Raw genomic sequence first — 10,354 nt, 5'->3', positions numbered from 1 at the left:
TTCTTTCTCTTTTTCTTTGTTTCTTCTCCTTTTTAAACCATAACCGTTTTTTTATTTTTATTTAGGGTGAGCCTAGCATGCGTTTGTACGGCTCTGGTGACCTGCGAGCCCGTTTTGAGAGCTTTCCATAGGTGGCAAAGGAGATTGTAGCACTTTCTGGGATTGACTCCCAGCTGGCGACTCATCAGGATTTATCGAGCCAGTCTACATCGTCAGCTTTCCTCCGTGGATTACTGGAGTTTTGGTGGGATTCCACCAACACTTTCCACATTCCATGGGGAGAGATGATAGTTACCCCTTTCAATTTCTCTATGATTATGGGTTTTCCTTTCGGCGGCGAGCCTGTAGTTATAGAGCTCATTAAGGGGTCAGACCAGAGATTGCGCGACCTTGTGGGGGACCGTCTTGCGTTGGTCCTTCACGTGTACGCGCAATCTTGTCCGTACTCGGTTCTTGCCGACGAGTTGTCGGCTAACGAGCTTGACCGGCAGTGTACACCTGAGCAGGTGGCTCGGATATACATTGCCAACGTTCTTTCCGTCACCATCTTGAGTGATCGAGGAGAGCGTTTCGCCATTTCGCCATTGGGTTACTTATTTGCCTCAGCGATTTGGGGCAAGTAGGTGACCTGAGTTGGGCGGAGGTGTCGTATTCTCGTATGCTTACGGCTATGGGCAAGGCGACCCGGGTCATGGATTTCGCGGAAGCTACTGAGGTGCCTCGGATCTCGCTTACGTGGCATGGTCGTATCCTTGAGGTACGTGTTTTAAGCTTTTTTCGGTTATTACTTTTGCTTTTTCCTTTAGGCTTATCTTTTCTCAGTTTCAGGCTTGGGAATACTCGTACCTGCCTTTCTTAGCCCCCAGGGTGCTTGGGGCTGCTCGTTTTCCTATTGGCCATCGATTGGTCGCTATTAAGAGGAGACGAGCTACTTCTGCCGGCAAATTTCTCCAGAGGATCCTTTAGGCGTCTCGTGCGTCGGTGAGTATTCCAATTACATGTGCTATTTTTGTTTTTTTATTTTATTCATCTTCTAACGATTTTTCATGTGGTTGTGTTTTATAGATCGATCTCCGTCCTTGGAGTTTGATCGTCGGAGTCCTTGAGACTATCCGGTCTGGCACGGTTCGTTGCCATTTCTAGGCCATCTATACGGGACTCTCGATGTTCCAAAGGAACGACGCTTGGTTTTTAGGCTAGCGTGTTCTCTGGCAGCTTTCGTCCGAGGAGCCTTTGGTTTTTGCGGATCCCCCAATCCGGATGCTGCGTCCGGACCTGCTGTCTACCGAGGATCGAGCTCAGGCGATCCTTGGTTATCTAGCGGAGCAGCTGGTGCTGCCGGAGGCTTCTTATCCGGCTTTTATAGCATCCAGGATGACTCCTTTTTCGGCTTTTGTTCCGGTTAGTACTCTAACTCTTTTTTTCGTGTTTCTATGTATTTTTTGAAACTTTGACCCTTTTATCGTTTTTTGTCACATGTATTTTTAGCGGGTCGAACTAGGTGGTTGGGTGCCTCCTACAACGGAGATCACGTATACCGATGTTGTCAGATCAGTAATTCGTGAGACCCTTCTAGCAGCCGAGGATGACGAGGAAATATCGTTCGTACCTGAGACGGTTGAGTCGGTATGTCTTTTATGTATATGTAATTGAATATTTCTATTTATTTTTTGTTTCATATAAATTTGTTTACCAACTGTCCTTGTATTCTTGGAACAGGTTCCGCGGGAGACCCGTGAACGGCATGATGAGGACTTTATGCGCTTTCCAAGCTACTTATCGGAGAGCCATCGTGACTTTATCATGCCATGATCATCGGATGATCGCGGTAAGTTTTATTTCTTTTTTCTTTGCAACGAGGTTATTAAATTTCATGTATTAATCTTCGTTTTGGATTTTGCAGGATGTGCAGCAACCGTCTAATAGTTGTCGAGCACCCTGATTCCTCCTGTACACATTTTACTATATTTTTTTATGAAACCGATGTATATTTATTTATTTATTTATTGTATTTTTTTTGTATATATGACACATTTGTATATATGTCATTATTATTTTTTGTTTCCATGTGTACGTTATTATTAATGTGAAAAATTTTCGAGGGAGGGAACGGGTTCCCGACTTACCCCCCTCGAAAAAAAAAACTCGAAAAAGAAGACAAAAAGAAGGAAAAAGAGAAAAGAAAATAAAAAAAGAAAATAAAAAAAAAAAGAAAATAAGGAAGTAGGAAAATAATAATAAAGAAAATTAAAAGAAAAATAAAGTAGGAAAATAATAAGAAAATAATAAGAAAATAATAAAAGAAAATAAGAAAGTAGGCAAGAAATGGGACACAAAATGTTAGAAGGCAAGCGTATGATTCATCTTAATATCTCGTGAAGATTCCTTCATTATATGAGCCAAAATACGGAAATAAACCCAACTTACATGTCGCGTCAGGGAGATGCGCGCAACTGCGCGAGTTGCGTGCGTGTAAATCGGTTGCGCGCGGATGTCGCGCGCAACTCAAGAGTTTTGCGCCACATGTTAGTGAACTTTCCTTTAAGCCGAATTTGCCGAAAATTTTCCCCTCTTGGGTCTATTTAAACGTGGTTTCGTGTAGGCTTTTGATCATCTCGCATTCATTCGCATAGTAATAAAAGAAACTAAAATGAATTAATATCTCTAAATTCTTATTCTCTCGTTTTTTTTTTTTTGAACCATGGTGAAGACCTTTTAACAACGTTTGAAGAAATGGGTCACTTCCCTTTCAACCGAGGACAAACTAGCTTTCAAAATTTACCACTTAGACCCTTTATTGAATTATATGCAACTAGTGGTTAACTTTGATTTTCTTCATGCCGCATTCAACCATTGGGATTCTAACCACCATCTTTTCTTGTTTAGAGGGGACAAAATTTTCCCCCTTCCCGGTGAGTTCGAGGCCTTGCTAGGTTTCCCTACAAACACTCTGCCTGTAACTTATTCGCCTACCTGTCGGATCCCAAACCTATGTTCCAAAGATTTTTTGGCTTGTCCGACAATGATATGACCAACATAGGAACTGAAGAAGGCGTGAACTTAATTCAATTTATTGAACACTTCGTCGCCCCTCGTGACAACATGACTAAACAACGTTTTAAAATTTGTGCTTTATGTTATTGTCTTGTTGTTAATTGTTTACTTAGGACAAGTAAAGAATACGAAGATTATTCGATGGTGTCCATAGTAGAGCAAATAAAGGGATGCCATTCACCCGCTCCTTTGGTTTTGGCAGAAACCGTTCTGTGCTTGAATCGCCTTAGAGGGGATCCTAACAAAAACAGTTTCACGGGAAGTCCACTCCTATTACACGTACATTTTTTTGGCGTTTATCAGCGCAAGTCACGAAATTGCGCTGGCAATCTTCTTCGATGCGCGAAGAGGGTGTGCGCAACTGATTTAGTTGCGCGCGCCACCTACTTGTGTAAAAAATCGCAAACTAATTTTTTTTCTTTTCTTTTTTTTTTCAGATTTAGCTCATGGAGCGTTTGCGAATTTTTTATCAGCCACAAAACCTTGAGGCTAATGGAGTAAAGACATTCCCTGGACGTCGAATCCTTTATAAGCACAAGAATGAGGAGGAATGGACGTCGTTTTTCTATCATGGGGTTCCAAACATACGCTTTGTGATTCCTTGGTGGAACGTAAATAGTATGATTGGGAATAGTCTCAATTTCCCTTACATTAGGCTTTTAGGCCTATCTAGTACTACTTATATTTTTCCTTGTAGGGTGATGAGACAATACGGGATGAGGCAATTTATTCCCCCGCAAGATTGTGATGCCCCTAAAGATGTGACCTTTAAACCCGAAAGGATTGCTCGTTGGATGGAATATTGGTCAAGTCTTCCTAAGTGGGTAATACAAAATCCTCCCGCGAGTATTACATTATCTTCCTTTTACAAGGCTTGGATTAATGCGGCGGATAAGGGTGAATTAAACAAGGCTCGATCTCAACTTCAAGCCGCCACCGCTCGCAATCAACCTAAGCCTTTGATGCATTCAACCACTACTACACCTCCTAGTGGCCAAAACAAAGGAGTAAGAAGAAATTTAGACTTCTCATCCCCTAAGGCTCGTTCGAAGGAAGCAAAAAGGAAAGCTTCCTCCAAACCTACGCAACAAGGTGTGAAGATCAAAGAACCTTCACCAAATACTCGCAAGAAAGCTCCAATAGTCAAAGGGAAAGGAAAACAGGTTGCAAAGGCCCCAATCCCTAAATTGAAAAACAATGTTTGGGTGTAGAAGAAGAGTGTAGGGGAAAGCTCCAAGGTTTCTGAAAATGCTGCGATGGAAACTACTGCTCCATCATCTGTGACAATCGAGGGCATAGTAAAACCTTAGGGTGTTACACAATTTTATCATTAGTTTTTTTTTCGAATAAAGTGTAATAACTACTATGTTTTTTTTTTTCGTTTACTATCTAGTTCAATAATGTCTCTCTTTTGAATTTTGAATGAAATAATATGAGCTTTATATTTTTATATGACTGAATCATAAAGATTGCCTACGTATTCCCATTACAAAATCAGGTCTTTGCGTAGTTCTAATGTTTTTTTTTATGTATTTTTTTTCTTTAATCTCTTAGATAGAAATTAAATGAAAAAATTAATCAAACCTTGTTCAAAAGAATTAAATCAAAGTTTAATTTTATTTTCCGAGTATATGTTATATTTAAGAAACACCCTCTTTTTGCCGCAAGTAGAAATCGCAACTTCATTCAAACGCAAAAATTCGGGTTCGCAGTTCGTCATCAGGTGGCGCGCGCAATCAATTGCGCGTGACATCCGCGCGCAACTATCCCAGTTGCGCGCAACACCTGTGCTACGAATGTCTCAAAAAAAAAAATTAAAACAACTTCGATTGTTACCCCCCCCCCAAGTGTGAAGATTTTTTCGTGATGTTCGAAAAAATTTGAACAATTAGAACGGTTTATTATTTCTAAATTACCCCCCAAGTGTTATGTATTTTACCGTGTTATTCGGTTAAATGCATAACACTTAGAATCTTTCAATTAAATGTTAATTAAAAATGGTTGTATGAGTGAACAAGTTTTATCCGGATTTCATATGTAATATTTCTTAAGGTGATCAATGTTTATTAATTGGCGAATTTCATCTCCTCCAATATCCATTAATTTGACGACTCCTCTTGATAGGATTTTAATTACGCGGTAGGGACCTATCCAATTAGGTTTGAATTTCCCTCTTGGATCGGTTGGTGGACCCCTAACCTCCTTTAGTACAAAGTCACCTTCTTTTACATTTCTAGGTTTTACTCTTTTATTAAAATGACGCGCAATGCGCCTTTGGTAGACTTGTACATGATGCAAAGCTCTTAATCGTTCATCGAGGAATAAAAGCTCTTCATACCTCGCTCTTACCCATTCAGCTTCCGGTAGGTTACTTTCAAGTACGATGCGTAGGGATTATATTTCCACTTCGACTGGTTGAACTGCGTCCATTCCAAAAACTAAGGAGTATAGAGTTACTCCTATTGATGTCCGTATAGACGTTTTATAACCCCAAAATGCGAAGTGTAGTTTATTTGGCCAGTCTTTATAATTTTCTGCCATTTTTTTAGTGATGACTGTTATATTTTTATTTGTCGACTCTACAGCTCCGTTCATTTGAGGTCTGTATGGGGATGAGCGATGATGTTTTATTTTATAACGACTTAAGAGGGTCTCGACTTCAGCTTTGAATTGAGATCCCTGATCACTAATTATTTCATGTGGAACTCCATATCTACAAAATATGTTTCGTTCTTGCGACATGTTTAGAAGTGATATTAACGTAAGAAGCAGCCTTAATCCACTTAGTAATATAATCAATGGCAACTAATACGTACTCCTGCCCTCCTGATCCTGTTGGAGAGACTTTTTGAATTATGTCAATTCCCCAAGTCGAAAAAGGCCAAGGGGAAGTGAGATTGTATAGTTCGGATGGTGGAGGTGTTGTAAACTAGCGAACATTTGGCACTGTGGACAATTTTTAACATATTGTATGCCATCATGTTCCATAGTGGACCAATAGTACCCTTGTCATGAAATTATTTTTGAAAGCATTTTACCATTCATGTGAGGTCCACAAACACCTTTGTGAGTATTTTCCATAAGGCGTGTGGCTTCCGGTTGGCCTATACATAATAATCTTTGACCATTAGGTCCTTTTTTGCATAATTGACCATTTATTAGACCATATTGGGCCGCAAGTGTTCGTAAGGCTCGTTGGTCTTTCGATGAAGTATTTTTGGGAAATGTGCCATAAGTAATATATTGGAAGATATGATCATACCAAGGATTATCTCCTTCAATGTCATTTATTTCCTTTATTGCGTTGCACTACGCTGGTTCTTCTCTTCTATCAACGCATAATGGCATCATATTTAAGTGATCTGGAATGTTGATCATTGAGGCTAATTTTGCTAGCGCATCGGCAAATTGATTGTCATCCCTTGGGAGATATTTCAAATCAATATGTTTAAAATGCTCGATGAGTTGCTCTAGGTGTGCTTTGGTATAATATCATTGTGGAGTTCTTTATTTTCCATTTTTTTGATATATGATTTATAATAAAACTGGAGTCTCCATGTACCTCTAATTTTTGCACACCTATGCTAGCCGCTGCTTCTAATCCAATAATGCACGCTTCACATTCTGCGGCATTATTAGTAACCTCAAAGTCTAATTTAACAGAGATTGAAGTATGTGCTCCCTCTGGACTTATGAGTAACACTCCTACACCACACCCTTTTTGATTGGACGCACCGTCGAAGTACATTTCCCATTTGTCATCTTGTGTCATGAGAATCTCTTCATCCGGAAGATGAGTAGTTTCTGCACGACTTGTTTGAATTGGATGTTGTGCTAGAAAGTCGGAAAATACTTTTCCTTTTATTGATTTTTCAGGAATATATTTTTGCTCAAATTCGGCCAACATCACCAACCACTTAGATATCCTTCCTTGTATGGGTGGTTGTTCAAACAAATACTTTATCGGATTTTGTTGAGAAATCACATGAGTAGTGTGTGGTAACATATAATGTCGTAACTTTTTGGTTGCCCACACTAATGCTAGGCTTGTCTTTTCCAAGGTGATATATTTTGTTTCGTATTGGATGAATTTTTCACTTATGTAATATATTGCACGTTCAACTTTTTCTACCTCTTGTGCTAACATGGCGCCTGTGGCTGTGTCTGTAACTGTAATGTATAGCCTAAGAGGTAGTTTGGGTACTGGTGGTGCTAAAATTGGTAGACTTTTAAGATAATCTTTGTTTTTCTCAAAGGCCTTTTGGCATTGATCGTCCCATTCATGTTTCTCCTCTTTTTTCAACTTTTTAAATATTGGCTCACAAGTCATAGTCAATTTGTTGATAAATCGACTAGTGTATTGTAATTTGCCAAGGAATCCCCTAATTTCTTTTTCTATTTGAGAGGGAGGCATGTTAACAATTGCCTTTATTTTAGAGGGATCGATCTCGATGCCACGTGTGCTTACTACATATCCGAGTAACTTACCAGAAGTTACTCCGAAAGCGCATTTTTGTGGATTCAATCGCATTTTATATTCTTTTATGCGAGTTAAAAATTTGCGTAAAGCTTTTATATGTCCCATTCTATCTTTGAAATTTACGATCATATCATCCACATACACTTCTATTTCTTTATGCATCATATCATGCAAGAGGGTCGTAGCCGTTCTTTGGTACGTAGCTCCTGCATATTTTAAACCAAATGGCATGAATGTGTAGTAATACGTACCCCAAGGGGTAATAAAGCATGTCTTTTCTTCGTCTTCTTTTTCCATTAAAATTTGGTTGTAACCTGCGTATCCATCCATAAAGGATAACATCGCATGTTCAGCCATGTTATCTACCAATATATTAATATGTGGTACAGGAAAATCATCTTTAGGGCTAGTGATAAGTGGTTTATTTGACCACTTAATGTGTCAATTTAGACCCGATTTTGCATTCATTTTCCCTCTTTCTAACCCGTTTTTGAATGAAAATGTTTTGTCTCGGCTTTCCCCCTCTTGGTTTGTGTTTTCCATGTTTTGCAGGTCTATGGACTCAATTTGGCAAGCATTCGGTGCATGGTTTGTGTTCAAGGCAAGGAAAATTGAGAATGGAGAGGGCGCTCCAGCTGGAGCGGGCGTGCAACATTCTGGAACGGGCGCTCCTGGTCGTGGAGCGGGCGCTTCTTCGCTGGGAATCCGTTTTCTTTTGACGGATTTCCCTATGTGTTTCGGGGAGTATAAATACTTCCCCTTTAGTTCATTTGTGGGAGAGAGAGAAATAGCCTAGTTTTTAGAGACTCCTCTTAGTTTGAAATATTCCTTTTAGTTAATTTAGCTTAATTTTCATCAATTCAATCATTGTAACAGTTGGTTTCAAGTTTGTTTCTCAAGATTGGCACTTTGTATTCAACAAATTTCAAGCCTCAATTAGTAACTTCCTTCTACTTTTCTCCATTCAATTTCTGATTTTATTTGTTGTTGCATGATATTTAAATCTTCTTAGTTCTTGATAATTTGTTATTGGATGATAGTTATTTCAATTGTTAATCACTTTTCCCCAATTATTGAAGAAGTTAGAACCCTAATACTTGTTTGCATGTTGATAAATATGAGTTGTGAGTAGTCTACTTGCTAGGGGTTGGGTGAAGCTCAACCTTTTGGGTTAATTATGCAAATGTGGGAGAAGCATTGATGTTTGTATTGCAATTAAATTGATTATATGAGATTGCTTGCTAGTTCTTCAATGATAGGATTAGCTACCCTTAACTTAGGAGCTTGATAGGATGATATGCTTAGTTTGACATGGGAATGTAAATTGAGTATATCTTTACTTATTGCAATTTGATTATGTATCATCTATTGCTAGACTAATGAGGAATCTAAGTTTAGTAGTGTGAGTTGTTTTCTAATTGCATGAGGTTGATTTTACATATTGTCCTTGCTATACCTTGTCTATTTTTCTCCCCGTTTTCCTAATTGCCTTGGTTGAGTAGATCCCATTCCCTAGTGTCCTTAATCCATTGATTTAGAACCATAGTTTGTTTGTCTTCTTGACGAACCCCAATTCATCATTAACTTCGAATTAGCTTAAGTGTTAAGATCTTTAGCAACCATATCTCGTTCCTTGTGGACCAAACTTTTACTTGTCATTATGCTTGGTTTGTAAGGTGTTTGTTAATAAATGTGTTTGATTGAGTGTGGAATGTGCGACCGTTATAACGCCCATCAGCTAGCTTTATTAAGATCCCTAAAGTCGACACACATGCGAACTCGTCCATCCTTTTAAGGGACTGGAACGATGTTCACTACCCAATCTGGGTAATTACATACGCGAATTAAACCGGCGTCCAACTGTTTTTGTACTCCTTCTTCTATTAATGCGACATCAGGTTTCATTCATCGAAGTTTTTGTTTTACTGGTTTAGAAGTAGGGTTCAAGGGAATGGTATGTTCCGCGATTTCCCTATCCATTCCAGGCATGTCCTTGTATGACCAAGCAAACACGTCTTCGAATTCTTTGAGCGTCGATATGAGGGTCGATCGCTCTTCCAGATTTAGAGTTAAGCCAATTTTGACTTCTCTCTTATTTTCGTTAGTTCCTATATTAACTATTTCAGTTTCTTCAAATATAGGGTTCTTTTGTTCTCGTTCATTCATTAGTTCAACCAATTTATTAATGTTATCATCTTCATTAGATTGATTGTTATAATATTCGAAAGATTCAAGAGAAGGCATATACTCAGAAATAGAGCTTATATTATTAAAATCAAAAGAGAGTACATCAAGAGAAGAATCCTTTTAAGGATCTTCGTCCTTAGAACTAGAAAATAAAGACTCAGTAATGGCCACAAGGCCTAAATTTTCAACTTCCCTAGAGTCCATAATAGATTCATCGTCCGATTATTCAAACATCTTCCCTTCGTCTGTGACGATTTCCAGTTTATCGCCTTTGTGATTGGTCCATTTGAAAGATTTCCTCTATCCATGCTCAAGAATTTCGTTTGAAGGGGTGATCAACGAGGTTGGGTCAAAAGCTTCATCTTGAACGGCGTTTTGATTGGTCATTGTTGCGACACGATTTTGCTCTAGTCCAAATAGCAAGTTAAATGCTTGCCCATCATAGCACCCTAGAATTGGGTGTTTTTATTTAACGATACTAATATCGTCATCCAAGAAGTAGCAATCTTGAAATATTTCAAATCCAGGCTTCTTTATTCCTTCCAAAACTAAGGGTTCCGGAAAATCGTAGCATGGGTAATCTTCTCCCTCCCTAATGAATTGTCCATTAAGGGTTTGTTGATAGGATGGGAG

This window comes from Chenopodium quinoa, unplaced genomic scaffold, assembly GCF_001683475.1.
Source record: "Chenopodium quinoa cultivar QQ74 unplaced genomic scaffold, ASM168347v1, whole genome shotgun sequence".
In the NCBI taxonomy this organism is placed as follows: domain Eukaryota; kingdom Viridiplantae; phylum Streptophyta; class Magnoliopsida; order Caryophyllales; family Amaranthaceae; genus Chenopodium; species Chenopodium quinoa.
This window is presented reverse-complemented; position numbering follows the sequence as displayed.